Source organism: Impatiens glandulifera, chromosome 4, assembly GCF_907164915.1.
Source record: "Impatiens glandulifera chromosome 4, dImpGla2.1, whole genome shotgun sequence".
NCBI classification, from domain to species: domain Eukaryota; kingdom Viridiplantae; phylum Streptophyta; class Magnoliopsida; order Ericales; family Balsaminaceae; genus Impatiens; species Impatiens glandulifera.
The window spans coordinates 32,614,579-32,635,219 of NC_061865.1; positions in this window are offsets into that span (position 1 = coordinate 32,614,579).

Below are 20,641 nucleotides of genomic sequence, written 5' to 3' on the forward strand. Positions count from 1 at the left end.
CATTACATTATTTCTTTTCTTCTCTCACTGGTTCGTAGCTTCAAACCTGAGAAAACTGTTCTACACTTGAATCGCTTCAAGAGTTTTCAAGGGTTTGTGAAATATAAAAAGTGATATTAATCCCTAACAAGATTTCTATCAAAACTTTTTCCAGAAGTTGTCGTAAATAGTCACACCCCATCTCTATTTGTGTCATCAATCCTATCAATTGGTATTAGAGCCCTATTTCTATTCTCAAGCTATCACCAAGAATGTCGACCATATCCAAAGATGCTAGTGCTACCGCTATCCCTACGTTCTCAAAAGAAAACTAAATCGTATGGAAGAAGAGAGTTTGTTCTTACCTTTCCTCTCTTCATGATAACATGTGGAGTGTTATCACAGATGGTCCCATCAAGATTGAAAAGGAGAAATCTGAATGGACCAGCGAAGACAAGAGGAGAAACAACCTCAACAACATGGCATTGGACGTTCTGTACAGATCTCTTGATGATAGCATGTTCAACTACATCATCGAGTGTGAGACTGCCAAGGAGATTTTGGACAGACTCACTCAACTATGTGAGGGAAATGAACAAACTAAAGAGAACAAGATCATGGTTGCCACTCAGCAGTTCGACAACTTTAAAATTTGCCCAAGAGAAACAATGACCGTGTTCAACGCAAGGTTCAGCAAAGTTATCTGATAGGATCGGCTTTATCGATAGAGACGGGGGTCTGGCTAAGGATGAAGGCTTATGAAAAACGGTTTGAAAGAAATCCTGTTAGGGATTTAATTCACTTTCTATTCTACGCAAACACTTGTAAACACTTGAAACAGATTCAAGGCGGAATTGTTTACTTGGGTTTGAAGCACAAGATGAAATATGAAAAGATGACATAAATGAAAGAACACAACAGTTTGTTTATGGATGTTCGGAGAAACTCTCTTACGTCACCCCTTCTTCCAACCACCGGAAGGATTCACTATAATATGATTCGAATCAAATACAGTTTACACACACACTTAGCTCACTATTAAACAAAACACTTTCTGTTCAATTACAAGATGAAGAATATCACTCAGCTAAAGGTGTTTTTGATTCTAGTTCTCTCTTGATTCACACACATTACAATCAGAAAGCAGCTTCACACTATGAATATTCAAAGGCCTGAATTCTCTCAAGATTAGCAAGTTCGTAAGGTTAACAGTTCTTCTTTTTGAGGCAGATTGTCCGTTGTCCTTGAGATTTGTTAAATACTGAGCAGGAGCTAACGGTCGAATCTTTTAGAATGATACGTGACACTCTTCCATTGGAAAGCCTCCATTGTACACAGCAGGTTCTGAGCACAAGGATCGTGGCCGTACATCACTGGTAGTGCGCCGAATATTCCACCAGGGAAGTACCTTCAAAACAAGTAATGTGTGGAAAATTCTCTTACATGGCATTCTTGGTTGGTTGCATATAGTTGTTGTACTAATCTTCACTAGAAAGTGGAGCAGAAGTAGGGTACAGCTATAGCACGTGGGTAGGTGAAATGCTAGATTCAAGCTTACTGCTTAAAATAAGCATTAGACGTATTTCAGTTAGACGGATTGTAAAATCAGTCTAATGAAAGACATACTAATTATTTCAGTGTAATTATTCAATAACATTAGACAATACGTCTAACTCCACTGAATTAGAGTACACGTCTAATTCCGGTTCTACCTCAGACTTGTCTGAAGGAGTTAAACGCACGTCTAACTTTCATTAATTAGACTACACGTCTAATTATTCAATAACCATTATACGGTACGTCTAACTCCACTGAGTTAGACTACACGTATAATTCTGGTTCTACCTCAGACTTATCTGAAGGAGTTAGACGCACATCTAACTTTCATTAATTAGACTACACGTCTAATTATTCAATAACTATTAGACGGTACATCTAACTCCACATAGTTAGACTACACGTCTAATTCCGGTTTTACCTCAAACTTGTCTGAAGGAGTTAGACGCACGTCTAACTTTCATTAATTAGACTACACGTCTAATTATTCAATAACCATTAGATGGTACGTCTAACTCCACTGAGTTAGACTACACGTCTAATTCCAGTTCTACCTCAGACTTGTCTGAAGGAGTTAGACGCACGTCTAACTTTCACTAATTAGACAACACGTCTAATTATTCAATAACCATTAGACGGTACGTCTAACTCCACTGAGTTAGACTACACGTCTAATTCCAGTTTTACCTTAGACTTGTTTGAAGGAGTTAGACGCACGTCTAACTTTCATTAATTAGACTACACGTCTAATTATTCAATAACCATTAGATGGTACGTCTAACTCCACTGAGTTAGACTACACGTCTAATTCCAGTTCTACCTCAGACTTGTCTGAAGGAGTTAGACGCACGTCTAACTTTCACTAATTAAACAACACGTCTAATTATTCAATAACCATTAGACGGTACGTCTAACTCCACTGAGTTAGACTACACGTCTAATTCCAGTTTTACCTTAGACTTGTCTGAAGGAGTTAGACGCACGTCTAACTTTCATTAATTAGACTACACGTCTAATTATTCAATAACCATTAGACGGTACGTCTAACTCCACTGAGTTAGACTACAAGTCTAATTCTGGTTCTACCTCAGACTTGTCTGAATGAGTTAGACGCACGTCTAACTTTCATTAATTAGACTACACGTCTAATCCCGATAAAATTAGACTATCCGTCTAATTGTAAATATATTAGACAACACGTCTAACTCCGGTGAGTTAGACTGTACGTCTAATTCCGAATATTTATTAGACTTACGTCAAATCTTTACATTCATTAGACTACACGTTTAACTCCAATGAGTTAAAATGTACGTCTAATTCTATGCATTAGACATACGTCTAATTCCGTGTATTCATTAGACTTACGTCTATTTCTTTACATTAATTAGACTACACGTCTAACTCCGATGAGTTAGACTGTACGTCTAATTCTATGCATTAGACTTACGTCTAATTCCGTGTATTCATTAGACTTACGTCTAATTCTTTACATTCATTACACTACACGTCTAACTCCAATGAGTTAGACACTACGTCTAATTCTATGCATTCATTAGACTACACGTCTAACTTCGATGAGTTAGACTGTACGTCTAATTCTATGCATTGAATGCCAAAATTGGTCTAATGACCCTCATTAGAGCCAAGTCTTATGAAATATTGTTTCAATACACCTGCATGAAAACTCATAAGTCATTTCATCATCAAAATTTCAGTGGTTAAATTATTTCAACACTTAGTTAAAATAATTTGATCCAATATTATCTCCACTCTTTCCATTCTTGGCAAGACCTATAGTAATAGGGAGATTGCTTTCAAGGTCATCCGAGTTTTACCAAGGGAGTGAGACATAAAGACGATGGAAATGAGGGAATCCAAAGACCTCAACAAGATCAGACTCTTCGATTTGTTTGTTGATCTCAAGGTCTCTAAGTTCGAGTTGAACTCATAGTTTGAAGAAGATCAACTCTCATCCACCATTATCACCAAAGCCTTAGTGACTGCAGAAGAGCCACAAGTTGCCCCTAATGTGAAGACAACTGCCCAACAGCTCGGCATAGATGCCATGTCTCTCTTCGTGAAGAAGTTTGGCGACTTCATGAAGAAGAGCAACACTAACTCAAACTCTTCAAATTCAAATAATACTTAGAAATCCAAAGCTAATGTTAAGTGTTTTAATTGTGGTATCTTAGGTCATTACCAATCGGAATATCGGAAGCCTAAGCGTGATGAGAAGAAGGACGAAGAAAAGGAGCTGAAGGCTCTCTTGGTAGGCGACAGTAAGAACAAACGGAACTATAGTGATTCTGACTCATCATCTAGCGACAATGATGATGACGAGGTTGCTTGCTTCATGGCAAGAGAAGAAGAATAAAAAGCTCAGGAATTTGTGGTATTTGACTTCGCTTGTAAAAACAATTCAAGGAACAACTGGTAGCTGCACTAAATCACATGGTCATAGACTACAAAAAGCTATTAGAGTCCATAAATGAAATAAAATCTTCCTCTGAAATATCTCAACCTAGTTTATCTCAGACTCTAGAATCAAACACTTTTGAGAATGACAATGTTGAGATCTCATATGAGAATGAGATGCTCAAAGAAAAAATTCAAACTATATTGTTAGTGCTTGGACAAGATCTGGAGAAGCTGTCAAATATAATATTAGTCAGTTGAAACCTACTGGATCCAAATCCAGTTTAGGATTTGATAGCAATGACCCAAATCAGTCCTATAAGAAGTTAAGTTCAGCAACTGATAAGCTTAAGCCAATAAGTTTTATCAAAGGGAGCCTAACTGACACTGAAACTGATCCAATCCATGAGGAGTTAACTTTGAAGAATGAAGTAACTTATGTTTCGCCGACTGTTAGCTGATTGAAAAACAAGTTAGATATAGCCATCAAGTCTGGAAATCTAAAACCTGACTCAAAGTTAAGGAGTTTTAAAAGAAAATCATCTTCAAAAGCTAAGGAATTAGTGGCTAGCAGAAAGACGTCTACTAAGTCAAAATCATACACATTAATCACAAAACAAAATGGGAAATCCATCAAAATTACTCAAATATGGATTACTAAGGGACTGATTGATCAAGGACCCAAGTGAATGTGGGTACCAAGGTTTGTAAATATTTTCTTGTGTAGGTGATACAGGAAAGCTGCAGGAAGGAAGTTTGGAGCGTACTCATCTGAGTATATATTCTATAAGATCAATAGTGGCTCTTGCCATTCCTAAGAACTAAATATTTTTTGTCTTAAGAATATTTTTGGTCTTAAGGACCTCAAAACATTTATTTATTCATTTTGTACATGCATAAATTGAGAGGGAAATTTATTATATAAATAAAGGTGCACGCAACCTTAATCGGTCTATTAGAAGAGGTCGTCTAAATATAAAAGCATGTACTTAGACGTATTTTTACTTACACACTTTTTGACTCTAAGTAAAAGTCTCTTGGTTACTAACCTCTGCGGTTAGACGTTAAAAGTCTAATAGATGCTTAGACGTTTATAAGACAAGAGCGATTGGACGCTCACGTCTAACCAAACACATGTATAATACCTGTTGTTCATGCGTAATTAGACGTCGACGTCTAATAGACGTTAGACATCTATAAGACACGTAATTAGACTCCTGCGTCTATTAGACTCATGCGTTTAATAGACGCTTAGATGACATATCCTGCGTCTATAGAAGTTAGAAAAATGTCTAACTACGTGTGTTATTAGACTAATCAAGGACAATTGTCCTATATGTTGTGTCATCAAACTTTCCCGTTCAGACATAAAAACAGTCATCTTCAAATAACATGAAGACACGTGTCTCAAGTTAAAAGACAATGACTAATATACCCCAAAAATTAATGATGACACTATGGGAAAAGACGTCTAAAATTAATTAATGGGTCCTACTCTTATGAAAAGTGATGGTTAAGCCATGCGACTCTTCGAAGTCTATTTAAGGACATCTTGCATTCGATTGAAACGTTTATGCTTTCAAATCTCTCAAGAACACTAGTTTTCTCAAAACATCTCTCTAAGAATCAATTACGGTCTGCGCACTAAAGCCTCGGTCCTAAAATATTTGCATCACCCATCTCTCGGCCCTAGTGTGCATATGGGCTAGTTTATGTTTTTTATTGAATAATTCTGTTTTCTTTCCTTTCCCTCGTATTTCTCTTGAAACCGAATTCTGTTATTTTGGAAGTAGTTGTAACCGAATACTCTTGGGTAACTCAGCCTCTTTAAATGCTAATGCCCACCCCACTTTTTGGGGCTATGAATTAAATATTTTGGAACTTGGTGCTCTAAGTTATCTCTCGGCCCTCATCCTCTTTCTTGGACTACTAGGTGTAATCTAGTGATATTCTCTTCTCATCCCGGTTTCTTCTCTCTTTAACCTCGAATTCTTTCCTCACTCTATGTCCGCTGTGTTTGAGTATTGAATTATTTCCTTGGTCCCAAGAATCAAGAACCCGTTTCTTGAATTAAAGAACTCGAAAGGCTCAGTTATAGTTTAAAGCGTAACAATTGGTATTAGAGCTGGGCGATTCTCCAAATGGTAGAAACCCGCCAGCAAACAGAAATGCAAGCACTAAAATTCCTAATTGAAGGATTGTCCCAACAATCAGCCGCTACGCAGGCCATTTTGCACAAACACATGACTGAATCGGCTGCCTTGCATGGTGCCCTTAAACAGCAGCTGGCCGAACTAAGAAATAATATAGACGAAAGATTTAGTGTCGCTGAAGAAAGACTTGCAACAATTGAAAGTGCCGCGTCGGGTAAGGGACAATATCCCCGCGCCGGCCCCGATGATCAAGATGAGCCTTCTTGCCACGGTCCTCCATATCGACCCCCGCACCCTGGCCAGAACGGAGACCACCAATATGTTCCTTCCACTCGGCCAACCAAGGTCAACATCCCTCGGTTTGATGGGTCGGATGTCGAGGGTTGGTTGATATCCACCGAGCAATTCTTCAGGGTGGATAGGACTAAAGATGACACTAAATTAGATATCGCCCCCATTCACTTTTCTGGCGAAGCAAGAATGTGGTACGGGTCATATCTTCAGAACCGCGACCAAAAGGAAGCATTGTCGTGGGTTGTGTTCAAATGAGACCTTGTGGCGCAATTTGGGCCCTCTATACACGACACTCCATTGCGACAACTGATGAATTTGAAATAGGTTGGTTCGGTCCAAAAATATAATCTCCGGTACATGTCGATCTCTCAAAAGCTATTACATATTCCAAGGGACTACATCATAGATTGCTACTTGTCCGGTCTAAGGGAAGAGATTGCGAACTGCATCAGATTGCGATTCCCAGATTCTTTAAACGAAGCCATGGCCATGGCTAAGGTCCAAAAAGCAACGTATCGGTCCCTAATGTGCAGCGGGCACTTGTACAGCGCCGAAGCACTTTTGCTGCCCAAGCCATCGAGTATAAACACAACCTGGCCGAGCACCAATATCAACTTCAAGAATTCATCATATGTGACCTCTTCATGTGCAAACCAGGGCCATATTAAGCAATTAGACCCTGTCTCAATGGATGAAAGGCGAAAGAAGGGCCTATGCTACTCTTACAATGAAAAATGGCAACCAAACATAGGTGTAAAGCAAAGTTGTTCATGGTCTAGGCCAATCTAGAAGACCAAGAACCCGATCAAGAACCTGTTTTTGATGATTTACCTTCATTGACCGACCCAAGGGATGAACCAACCATATTTTTATATGCCTTGACCGGGTCTAAATCTTTTCAAACACTCCAGATTCTTGGTAAAGTTGGGAACCTGCCGGTAGTGATCCTGATCGATACAGGCAGTACCTACAATTTTATCAACAATAGGATTTTGGAGAAAATAGACCACAAAAGTATAGCAACCCGGGTGCAATCGATTAGATTGGTCGAAGGGTCTAATGTGTTATGCTCTAGTGTTTGCAAAGACTTGAAGTGGTCAATGGAAGCCAATGAATATCAAACAGAAATGAAGGTAATTTCCATGGACGGATATGATATTGTTTTGGGCATTGAATGACTGATTACTCTAGGCCCGTCATCTTGGGACTTCGAAAAACTGACCGTATCCTATGAAAAGCAAGACAGAACTACGGTCCTAAAGGGGATTCCTCGATCGCATGCCACTTTGATGCATGGAAACCAGCTGGAAAAGACCTTAGATGAATATAGTGTTGCTGCCAAAATGCAAATAAAGAGTAAGCCCGAAGGCCAAATTGTTTCACTCGCGGCAATGACCTTGGAAGATATTCCTGAAGAACTAATTAGAAGTTATGGCTCCTTCGATGCCGTTGTTATGCTGGTTCGAGAAAAAGACTTGGCCTGGATTTTTGATAACACTATAGATTATAGGCGAAGTTGGAAGAAATTATTTTTGCACTAGGTGCTGGAGACATTGCAGCAACAAAGGTCAGCTCTAAATACTGAAAAACTCGACCTTGGGTGCACAGAAATTCCTCACAGGGGCGGAGTGGCAAGCGACCCAACAGCGCAAAAGACCGCGAGGACCCGGCCAGTTCCACTACTGAAACGATTCTGCCGAATGTTTTTTGAGAAAATACGGTCCTATGCTGCGACCCTTGCTAAATGTGCCGAAGCCCGACCGAAGCAATAGTTTTTGAAGATTGAAGATGCGCATTAGAGGCTGACTAGTCCACGTTCTTTTCGTCGAGGGCGACGTACCTTGAAGGGGGAGATTATGTTACGGTCTGCGCACTAAAGCCTCGGTCCTAAAATATTTGCATCACCCATCTCTCGGCCCTAGTGTGCATATGGGCTAGTTTATGTTTTTTATTGAATAATTCTGTTTTCTTTCCTTTCCCTCGTATTTCTCTTGAAACCGAATTCTGTTATTTTGGAAGTAGTTGTAACCGAATACTCTTGGGTAACTCAGCCTCTTTAAATGCTAATGCCCACCCCACTTTTTGGGGCTATGAATTAAATATTTTGGAACTTGGTGCTCTAAGTTATCTCTCGGCCCTCATCCTCTTTCTTGGACTACTAGGTGTAATCTAGTGATATTCTCTTCTCATCCCGGTTTCTTCTCTCTTTAACCTCGAATTCTTTCCTCACTCTATGTTCGCTGTGTTTGAGTATTGAATTATTTCCTTGGTCCCAAGAATCAAGAACCCGTTTCTTGAATTAAAGAACTCGAAAGGCTCAGTTATAGTTTAAAGCGTAACAATTGGTATTAGAGCTGGGCGATTCTCCAAATGGTAGAAACCCGCCAGCAAACAGAAATGCAAGCACTAAAATTCCTAATTGAAGGATTGTCCCAACAATCAGCCGCTACGCAGGCCATTTTGCACAAACACATGACTGAATCGGCTGCCTTGCATGGTGCCCTTAAACAGCAGCTGGCCGAACTAAGAAATAATATAGACGAAAGATTTAGTGTCGCTGAAGAAAGACTTGCAACAATTGAAAGTGCCGCGTCGGGTAAGGGACAATATCCCCGCGCCGGCCCCGATGATCAAGATGAGCCTTCTTGCCACGGTCCTCCATATCGACCCCCGCACCCTGGCCAGAACGGAGACCACCAATATGTTCCTTCCACTCGGCCAACCAAGGTCAACATCCCTCGGTTTGATGGGTCGGATGTCGAGGGTTGGTTGATATCCACCGAGCAATTCTTCAGGGTGGATAGGACTAAAGATGACACTAAATTAGATATCGCCCCCATTCACTTTTCTGGCGAAGCAAGAATGTGGTACGGGTCATATCTTCAGAACCGCGACCAAAAGGAAGCATTGTCGTGGGTTGTGTTCAAATGAGACCTTGTGGCGCAATTTGGGCCCTCTATACACGACACTCCATTGCGACAACTGATGAATTTGAAATAGGTTGGTTCGGTCCAAAAATATAATCTCCGGTACATGTCGATCTCTCAAAAGCTATTACATATTCCAAGGGACTACATCATAGATTGCTACTTGTCCGGTCTAAGGGAAGAGATTGCGAACTGCATCAGATTGCGATTCCCAGATTCTTTAAACGAAGCCATGGCCATGGCTAAGGTCCAAAAAGCAACGTATCGGTCCCTAATGTGCAGCGGGCACTTGTACAGCGCCGAAGCACTTTTGCTGCCCAAGCCATCGAGTATCAACACAACCTGGCCGAGCACCAATATCAACTTCAAGAATTCATCATATGTGTCCTCTTCATGTGCAAACCAGGGCCATATTAAGCAATTAGACCCTGTCTCAATGGATGAAAGGCGAAAGAAGGGCCTATGCTACTCTTACAATGAAAAATGGCAACCAAACATAGGTGTAAAGCAAAGTTGTTCATGGTCTAGGCCAATCTAGAAGACCAAGAACCCGATCAAGAACCTGTTTTTGATGATTTACCTTCATTGACCGACCCAAGGGATGAACCAACCATATTTTTATATGCCTTGACCGGGTCTAAATCTTTTCAAACACTCCAGATTCTTGGTAAAGTTGGGAACCTGCCGGTAGTGATCCTGATCGATACAGGCAGTACCTACAATTTTATCAACAATAGGATTTTGGAGAAAATAGACCACAAAAGTATAGCAACCCGGGTGCAATCGATTAGATTGGTCGAAGGGTCTAATGTGTTATGCTCTAGTGTTTGCAAAGACTTGAAGTGGTCAATGGAAGCCAATGAATATCAAACAGAAATGAAGGTAATTTCCATGGACGGATATGATATTGTTTTGGGCATTGAATGACTGATTACTCTAGGCCCGTCATCTTGGGACTTCGAAAAACTGACCGTATCCTATGAAAAGCAAGACAGAACCACGGTCCTAAAGGGGATTCCTCGATCGCATGCCACTTTGATGCATGGAAACCAGCTGGAAAAGACCTTAGATGAATATAGTGTTGCTGCCAAAATGCAAATAAAGAGTAAGCCCGAAGGCCAAATTGTTTCACTCGCGGCAATGACCTTGGAAGATATTCCTGAAGAACTAATTAGAAGTTATGGCTCCTTCGATGCCGTTGTTATGCTGGTTCGAGAAAAAGACTTGGCCTGGATTTTTGATAACACTATAGATTATAGGCGAAGTTGGAAGAAATTATTTTTGCACTAGGTGCTGGAGACATTGCAGCAACAAAGGTCAGCTCTAAATACTGAAAAACTCGACCTTGGGTGCACAGAAATTCCTCACAGGGGCGGAGTGGCAAGCGACCCAACAGCGCAAAAGACCGCGAGGACCCGGCCAGTTCCACTACTGAAACGATTCTGCCGAATGTTTTTTGAGAAAATACGGTCCTATGCTGCGACCCTTGCTAAATGTGCCGAAGCCCGACCGAAGCAATAGTTTTTGAAGATTGAAGATGCGCATTAGAGGCTGACTAGTCCACGTTCTTTTCGTCGAGGGCGACGTACCTTGAAGGGGGAGATTATGTTACGGTCTGCGCGCTAAAGCCTCGGTCCTAAAATATTTGCAGAACCCATCTCTCGGCCCTAGTGTGCATATGGGTCAGTTTATGTTTTTCATTGAATAATTCTGTTTTGTTTCCTTTCTCTCTTATTTCTCTTGAAACCGAATTCTATTATTTTGGAAGTACTTGTAATTGAATACTCTTGGGTAACTCAGCCTCTTTAAATGCTGGTGCCCACCCCACTTTTTGGGGCTATGAATTGAATATTTTGGAACTTGGTGCTCTAAGTTATCTCTCGGTCTTCATCCTCTTTCTTGGACTACTAGGTGTAATTTAGTGGTATTCTCTTCTAATCCCGGTTTCTTCTCTCTTTAACCTCGAATTTTTTCCTCACTCTATGTCCGCTGCGTTTGAGTATTGAATTCCATCCTTGGTCCCAACAATCAAGAACCCGTTTCTTGAATTAAAGAACTCGAAAGGCTCGGTTATAGTTTAAAGCGTAACAGAATCTTTGAGTATGTTCATCTTCTATCAAATGGACAACAAGAAGATTACTCTTGGTCACTATACTTTGTAGGTGGATTTCGCCTCGGTGTATGCGTTCGATCAATAGGAGGTGGTTGATATGTTTAGATCCTTGGAATATTCCGGTCTTGGGAAGTATCTCGGCGGCCCATTTATCTTCTATGAGAAGGAAGTCCGGGAGTTCTTTAAAACGGAAATAGAGTATGTGATTCGATCATAGCAATGGTGAACGAAACGATTATATCTTTCGATGAGGCGTCTTATGCGGAGTTTTTCGAACGTCCATCGGAGGGTCACACGTTCAATCCTCATCTTCCATCGGAAATTATCACGGAAATGAAGACTGCATTCTCAGTTGACGGTTCAAAAATCTGTATAAATGGGAGTAAGAAAGTTCTCAAAACTAATTTCATCCTATTAAACGACATTATCGTGAAGGCTCTTCAAGGAAGAGCGGGCTCATTCAATCTCTATAGTCAGGATCAATTTGACTATATGACGACTATCTCTAATGTCATTCAAGTCAACTGGACTTTGACGCTCTTCTTAAATTTGTGTGGATCAATTGACTCTAAGAACAAAGAAAGTGTGAGTTTTTCTTCCCAACTCAGCCGATTGTTGGAACATTTAGGGGTTCCTATGAGAGAAAAGTAGGCTATTCATACTAGCCATGTGTTTAACATCTTCACCGTCGCCAACACTCTCACTCGAATGAAGAACTCTAAGGAGTCCTTCTCTGGCGCTTCTAGCCAACAGACGGGTGAAAGATCTGTCACTCGTTTTAAGCAACCATCTGCCTCTATCCTTTCGAAGGGGGCTGAAAGAGTAGAACCACAAACAAATCGGAGGTTGGTTCTAATAGCCAGAAAAGCTCATCAAAGAATGATTCTGGGGTGGTCGATTCCAAAACAAAGTAAGGTTCATCTGCACTTGCAGCAATCCCAATATCTCCTCTGTCTCCTTCCGCCAACCAATTGAAAAAGTTGAAAAAGACGGCGAAATCTTCCATTTCGAAAGGAGAGAAGTTAAAGGCACCTAGGGAATCTAAGTCATCTAAAGCTTCATCGAATATAACCCCTCCACCCTCTCAGGCCGAAGTGCCTAAGATTAGTGTTCCTCTATTGGTACAAGATATGTATGTTTCTGTTGCTGTGTTGGAACATGCTGTCGGGCCAGCTGTTGAGCCAATTGGTCCAAATGTTGAAATCATTGAAAGCATTTCGTCTCATGTCTGTCCAATTAAAGCTACTGTAACTGCTGAAACAGAGCAGGGTATGGTTATTACCCTTGTTGTTGTTGTAACATATGAACAGGCTCCTATTCATCCGAATGTCGAGCCACTTGTATTTAAAAATGTTCCAGAAGAATCCATTGTCGTTGGAAAAGGAGTCCAATCCAGCGCTTTGGCATGGCATTTTTCCAAGACTTTAACTCCTCACGAAATCATGAGATCTACCAGGGCTGCTGCTGGCATAACTTTGGTGAACCAAGGACAACTCCAAAACCCATTGAGGTTATTGGAAAGGGCAAAGCTATTGCAACCGAATCCAATGAGGAAGTTTCACAGGCAACTTGTATTGTGAACTTAATGATGTATAAGGATAACGTGAAAGCTTTTGCGAAGATTAACATCTTCGATACCTGGGTTATGAACATAATGTCCAACATATATGATCAAATTATCAAAGGAGAAGGTGTAAGTGAGAAATTGTTGAAGCTGGTCAACACAGAGAAACGAGTCCTGAAATGGGCTAAAATCGATGAAATATATGAAGCTCTAAAGATGAAGGAGCTGGTTAAAGCCAATCTCAGAGGTCGAGCTCTCTTTCATATGCTCAAAGAAATAAAGTCAAACTTCAATCCAATGGAAAGAAATGTTGATTCAGAAGAAAAATCCTTAAAGAAACTTGACGAAATCATGCAAAACTACATCTCAACTGTCCTCAGATATGCTCATGAAGTTGACTGTTCAGGGGTGAATCCATTTGGTAATTCCTCAGAAGAAGACGAGCCGATGAAACTCTCTAGAGATAATAACTTAATCTTGCCAGAAGAGGAGCAAGTTGTTGCACACTTTATTGAATTGGGAAATGTGTCTATTGAAGAAAATTGTCTTCTAGCTTTTTGCAATATTGATAAGAATCAGAATCCCGTTCAACCTGATCCAATCATTGAAGAAAAAGAGAATAATGCCGAACTTATTCAAACAAAAGTTCAGGAAACAGATGCGCGGGAATCGCCTTTTCTTGAAACTGAGAGGTCTCCGGTGAAGGAGGCTGAAGATAATCAGCCTATTAAGGCACGATCTGAGGGGGAACCATCGAAAGAAGACGAACCTGTTAAGAGTTCTTCCGCTGAGGGGGAACAAGACAACGATGATAAGTCATCAGAAGATCTACCGTTATCACAATGCTTCATTCCCGACTCTCCATCTCCTCGATCCTCTCCTAAGATAACAACTGCGAATGTCTACGAAAAAGTTGTCGAGCTACCTCTTCACTCCGAGGGACCTTTAGAACAAATCCTTAAGGTGTGTGAAGATATTCTATGAGATGAAGAAAATTCCAAGAATTATTATGAGGCAGATGTACCAGAGTAGTCTATACAAATTCATACTCATGTTAGTCCCATTAAAACCGCTCCTGCCAATTCTTAAGAAGTGTCATCTAATGAAGAAACCTCTATTGGAAGGGAAAATCTGTTAAAGTCTATGAAAGAAATGATGAGGACTCTTTAGAAGAATATGTTCGATATGCAGTCCAAATTGACGAGTCTTGAGAAGGGTCAAAGATCCAACAAGAAAGAATTATTTTCTCTTCTTTAAACTCATAAAGAAATGGAGAAGACCATGAAGAGGAACACTTATGACATCAGTATACTTAACAACACATATTCCAAATTTGAAAAGAACTTCTTCAAATGGAAGTCTAAAAGGTTTGATTGTGAAAGGGAATTCAACATTGATCTTCATCAAGAAAATATGGTTGGTATTTTTTGGTTCAAGGTAAAATGGTTGAGTTAACCAATCATATGAATAGAGCTGATGCTGAACGTATGGAATAAGCTGATTCCTTTTCAAGATTAATTCAAGTCGTGGAAAATGCTGAAGCTACAGATGATAAAGAGAAAAGCCTTATTGTCCTTGATGTTGATAATGTTAAAAAGGGGGAAGAAGCTCAAGAGGAGGTGGAAGCAATAACGTAAGAGGAGGCACTTCGACAAGCACCAGGTATAAGAGAAAAGTTGTTGTTGATGAAGGAGGTTGCAGACCAACCAAAAGAGGTGGAGGTCGCGGTGGTGACCGAGGTGGCAAAAGTGGTGGCCGTGCGCTCCTTCAATTTCGCAACCTACTAACTGGTGAAGAGCTCATCCAAACGTGAAAAGGGAAGAACAATGATCTCTTTTATTTTAAATTGTTTTCGTTTGATTCTAAACTTGGTTTTTGGAATTTGGTTTTTGGTACACTTGGAATTTATGAACAAATGTCATTCTTACTTTAATTTGATGGGTGTTTAACTTATTAATTGTACAAAGTTTTAACATCATCAAAAACGGAGAAATTGTTGGGTGAAAATAGTTTGACTAACGATATTATAATGATGTTTTAGTAAAACTTTGATTAAGAATTAAGTTAAGCCGTCTAATTATTCTTGTGCAGGTGGATCAAAAATATGCTAAGAAAGACTTAGTTTGAATCAGGCTAATTAGACGCGTTGCTAGTTAGACGTGCAGTCTAACAGATACATAGTTAGACATGCAATCTAACAGATACATAGTTAGATGTGCAGTCTAACAGATACGTAGTTAGACGTGCAATCTAACATATACGTAGTTAGACATGCAGTCTAATAGATACGTAGTTAGACGTGTAGTCTAACATATACATAGTTAGACGTGTAGTGTAACAGATACGTAGTTAGACGTGCAGTCTAACAGATACGTAGTTAGACGTGCAGTCTAACAGATACGTAGTTAAACGTGCAGTCTAACAGATACGTAATTAGACGTGCAGTCTAACAGATACGTAGTTAGACGTGCAGTCTAATAGATACGTACTTAGATGTGCAGTCTAACAGATGAAAGTTAAACATACATTCCAACAGATACTAAGTTAGACATGTCGTCTAACAGATATGTAGTTAGACGTGTAGTCTAACAGATGAAAGTTAGACGTTGGCGTCTAACTCCTTCAGACAAGTCTGAAGTGAAACATAGTTATATGTGCCATCTAACTCCATTAGACTTGGCAGTCTAATGGAGCACGTCTAATGCCACGCTTCAGCAGTTTCTTGAAGTTAGCATCCGTCTACCCATGATCAACTAGTTGTATGCTACTCTTTCTCCACTAATCCGTGCAGATCAATTCAACAACTAGTTGCATCTAATGAATGAATGCCATATAAGTACATATTATTTCCACTACTTGTTCCTTCAAGACAGGTCTAGAAGAATATTCAACGCACTACCAGTTCGGTACGGCAACGATCCTTGTGCAAAGAACCTGTTGTACTCTTGTACTATGGAGGATTTCCAATGGGTGCTTTCCACGTTTCAATGCAAAAGATTCGACCGTTGGTACCTGTCTCTTATTTAAAGATCACCAAGGACAACGGACGAACTGTTGGTTACACATTCTATCTTACGAATTTCTTGCTCACTTGCTTATTGATCTTGTACATCATCTTCAAGAGATAGATAGAATAGAAACATTTTCTAGATGAGTGATATTCTTAAACATACTGTAACTTGAACAAAGTTTGTTCTGTTCAACAGTTAGCTAGTCAGTAAACTGTATTTGATTCAAAGAATTATAGTGAATCCTTCCAGTTTGCTCCGAACATCCATAAACAAACTGCTGTGTTATTTATATTTCGTCTTCTCTTTTAACACTACTTCTTAGCTTCAAACTAGACAATACGTTTCCGCACTTCAATCGCTTCAAGAGTTTGCAAGGGTTTGTGAAGAATAGAAAGTGATATTAATTCCTAACAGAATTTCTATCAAAACATTTTCCAGAAGTTGTCGTAAATAGTCAGACTTCTGTCTCTATTTGTATCACCGATCCTATCAGTGTCTTATTCGAAATTATATACGAAATGGTTTCTCCTAAGACCAACTGGTGCTTAGGTTACGCCATGTAGATCGGCAAAATCCTGGTCCATCTTAATATCCCCACTGGTCCAAGTATTATTCTCTCAAACAGTAAACTACTAAACTCTAGTAATATTGAGAAATGCCTTGTTAGATCTAGTAAGGGCAAAAAAACTAAGAGTAAAGAACCCAAGGTTAACGAATCAAAGGACAAGGTATCCAAGGGTAAATCTACAAAGGGTAAAGAACTTGTGCCTGTGACACCGGTTGTTGATGAAACCGATATTGAATAAACCGAATCCGGTCCCAAGCTTCGCGCTCTAGAAAACCGCGCGGCCACACCGAAAAATCTTCAGACTTGTGCCGAGTGTACTGCTAGCACTGTCAGTCGTTCTAAAACAAAAGAGACTTCTCTCCCTGAACAAATCGCCCACCCTGAGGTAAATATTTCTGTTTCCTCTACTATTTCAGCTCTTAAGGATACTGCACTACTACTGGTTGAGCTTGCGGTTTTAGAAGCTCAATCGATAGTATCGGATATTATCAACAATGTTGTGGCTGAAGTCGATCGGATGGATGAAAATGATCAGACAAGTGTTGATGGTACGACCGGTCAGACTGCTGAAACCGACCAAACAGGTTCTAAAAAAGAAGAAGAACGACTAACCGACAAAGATCAAGAAAAAGTCGAGACTAGGGAGCCGACTAAATCTAACACCGGTAATCCGGAGATCAATGTTATTAATCTCTCTAATGAAGATCAAGAAATGGTCCAAATTGAAACCAAGGCCATTCCAAGTCCTCGTGAGGAAGAAGTCGATGTTATTATTGAGGATTTTGTTGAATCATCGGGTCTTCAAAGAAGCGAGAAAGAGGCGTTAAAGATTGTGACCGGTATTCTTAAAGAGGTTAATGAAAAGGAATTGGAAACCATCAATATTTTCTATGCATGGGCGAATGAAAGAATGGAAATAAGCTTCAAAGATGTTCTCTCTGATGTGTCGGAGGAAATGAAATGGTCGGCGCCCCTAACATTATAAGAAGTGGCCCTCGGTTTGGCAAGAACCATCTCTGTCCATGAAACTAACCAAATATCATAGATTGTCGCAAAGAGGAAGGAGGACTTAAACTTAATGCTTAATGCTTAACTTTTAATGCTTAATGATTAATTCTTAATGTTAAATACTTAATGCTTAATACTTAATGCTTAATTCTTAAAGTTTAACGCTTAACGCCTAACGTTTAACGCTTAACGCTTAACGCTTAACGCTTAACGCTTAACGCTTAACGCTTAACGCTTAAGCGTAGTGCTTAACACTTAGTTCTTAGTGCTTAACGCTTAGTTCTTGGTTCTTAGTGCTTAATGCTTAGTGCTTGGTGCTTGGTGCTTGGTGCTTGGTGCTTGGTGCTTGGTGCTTGGTGCTTGGTGCTTGGTGCTTGGTGCTTGGTGCTTGGTGCTTGGTGCTTGGTGCTTGGTGCTTGGTGCTTGGTGCTTGGTGCTTGGTGCTTGGTGCTTGGTGATTGGTGCTTGGTGCTTGGTGCTTGGTGCTTGGTGCTTGGTGCTTGGTGCTTGGTGCTTGGTGCTTGGTGCTTGGTGCTTGGTGCTTGGTGCTTGGTGCTTGGTGCTTGGTGCTTGGTGCTTGGTGCTTGGTGCTTGGTGCTTGGTGCTTGGTGATTTGTGCTTGGTGCTTGGTGCTTGGTGCTTGGTGCTTGGTGCTTGGTGCTTGGTGCTTGGTGCTTGGTGCTTGGTGCCTGGTGCCTGGTGCCTGGTGCCTGGTGCTTGGTGCCTGGTGCTTGGTGCTTGGTGCTTGGTGCTTGGTGCTTGGTGCTTGGTGCTTGGTGCTTGGTTCCTGGTTCTTGGTGCTTGGTGCTTGGTGCATGGTGCTTGGTGCTTGGTGCTTGGTGCTTGGTGCTTGGTGCTTGGTGCTTGGTGCTTGGTGCTTGGTGCTTGGTGCTTGGTGCTTGGTGCTTGGTGCTTGGTGCTTGGTGCTTGGTGCTTGGTGCTTGGTGCTTGGTGCTTGGTTCTTGGTGCTTGGTTCTTGGTGCTTGGTGCTTGGTGCTTTGTGCTTGGTGCTTGGTGCTTGGTGCTTGGTGCTTGGTGCTTGGTGCTTGGTGCTTGGTGCTTGGTGCTTGGTGCCTGGTGCTTGGTGCCTGGTTCTTGGTGCCTGGTGCTTGGTGCTTGGTTCCTGGTTCTTGGTGCTTGGTGCTTGGTGCTTGGTGCTTGGTGCTTGGTGCTTGGTGCTTGGTGCTTGGTGCTTGGTGCTTGGTGCTTGGTGCTTGGTGCTTGGTGCTTGGTGCTTGGTGCTTGGTGCTTGGTGCTTGGTGCTTGGTGCTTGGTACTTGGTGCTTGGTGCTTGGTGCTTGGTGCTTGGTGCTTGGTGCTTGGTGCTTGGTGCTTGGTGCTTGGTGCTTGGTGCTTGGTGCTTGGTGCTTGGTGCTTGGTGCTTGGTTCTTGGTGCCTTGTGCTTGGTGCTTGGTGTTGGTGCTTGGTGCTTGGAGCTTGGTGCTTGGTGCTTGGTGCTTGGTTCTTGGTTCTTGGTGCTTGGTTCTTGGTGCCTTGTGCTTGGTGCTTGGTGCTTGGTGCTTGGTGCTTGGAACTTGGTGCTTGGTGCTTGGTTCTTGGTGCTTGGTGCTTTGTGCTTGGTGCTTAACGCTCAACGCTCAACGCTCAATGCTCAACGCTCAACGCTCAACGCTCAACGCTCAACGCTCAACGCTCAACGCTCAACGCTCAACGCTTAACGCTTAAGCGTAGTGCTTCACACTTAGTTCTTAAAGCTTAACGCTTAGTTCTTAGTTCTTAGTGCTTAACGCTTAGTGCTTAGTGCTTGGTGCTTGGTGCTTGGTGCTTGGTGCTTGGTGCTTGGTTCTTGGTGCTTGGTGCTTGGTGCTTGGTGCTTGGTGCTTGGTGCTTGGTGCTTGGTGCTTGGTGCTTGGTGCTTGGTGCTTGGTGCTTGGTGCTTGGTGCTTGGTGCTTGGTGCTTGGTGCTTGGTGCTTGGTGCTTGGTGCTTGGTGCTTGGTGCTTGGTGCTTGGTGCTTGGTGCTTGGTGCATGGTGCTTGGTGCTTGGTGCTTGGTGCTTGGTGCTTGGTGCTTGGTGCTTGGTGCTTGGTGCTTGGTGCTTGGTGCTTGGTGCTTGGTGCTTGGTGCTTGGTGCTTGGTGCTTGGTGCTTGGTGCTTGGTGCTTGGTGCTTGGTGCTTGGTTCTTGGTGCTTGGTTCTTGGTGCTTGGTGCTTGGTGCTTTGTGCTTGGTGCTTGGTGCTTGGTGCTTGGTGCTTGGTGCTTGGTGCTTGGTGCTTGGTGCTTGGTGCTTGGTGCCTGGTGCTTGGTGCCTGGTTCTTGGTGCCTGGTGCTTGGTGCTTGGTTCCTGGTTCTTGGTGCTTGGTGCTTGGTGCTTGGTGCTTGGTGCTTGGTGCTTGGTGCTTGGTGCTTGGTGCTTGGTGCTTGGTGCTTGGTGCTTGGTGCTTGGTGCTTGGTGCTTGGTGCTTGGTGCTTGGTGCTTGGTACTTGGTGCTTGGTGCTTGGTGCTTGGTGCTTGGTGCTTGGTGCTTGGTGCTTGGTGCTTGGTGCTTGGTGCTTGGTGCTTGGTGTTTGGTGCTTGGTGCTTGGTGCTTGGTGCTTGGTGCTTGGTGCTTGGTGCTTGGTGCTTGGTGCTTGGTGCTTGGTGCTTGGTGCTTGGTGCTGAACGCTCAACGCTCAACGCTCAACACTCAACGCTCAACCCTCAACGCTCAACGCTCAACGCTCAACGCTCAACGCTCAACACTCAACGCTCAACGCTTAACGCTTAAGCGTAGTGCTTAACACTTAGTTCTTAAAGATTAACGCTTAGTTCTTAGTTCTTAGTGCTTAACGCTTAGTGCTTAGTGCTTAACGCTTAGCGCTTAGTGCTTGGTGCTTGGTGCTTGGTGCTTGGTGCTTGGTGCTTGGTTCTTGGTGCTTGGTGCTTGGTGCTTGGTGCTTGGTGCTTGGTGCTTGGTGCTTGGTGCTTGGTGCTTGGTGCTTGGTGCTTGGTGCTTGGTGCTTGGTGCTTGGTGCTTGGTGATTTGTGCTTGGTGCTTGGTGCTTGGTGCTTGGTGCTTGGTGCTTGGTGCTTGGTGCTTGGTGCTTGGTGC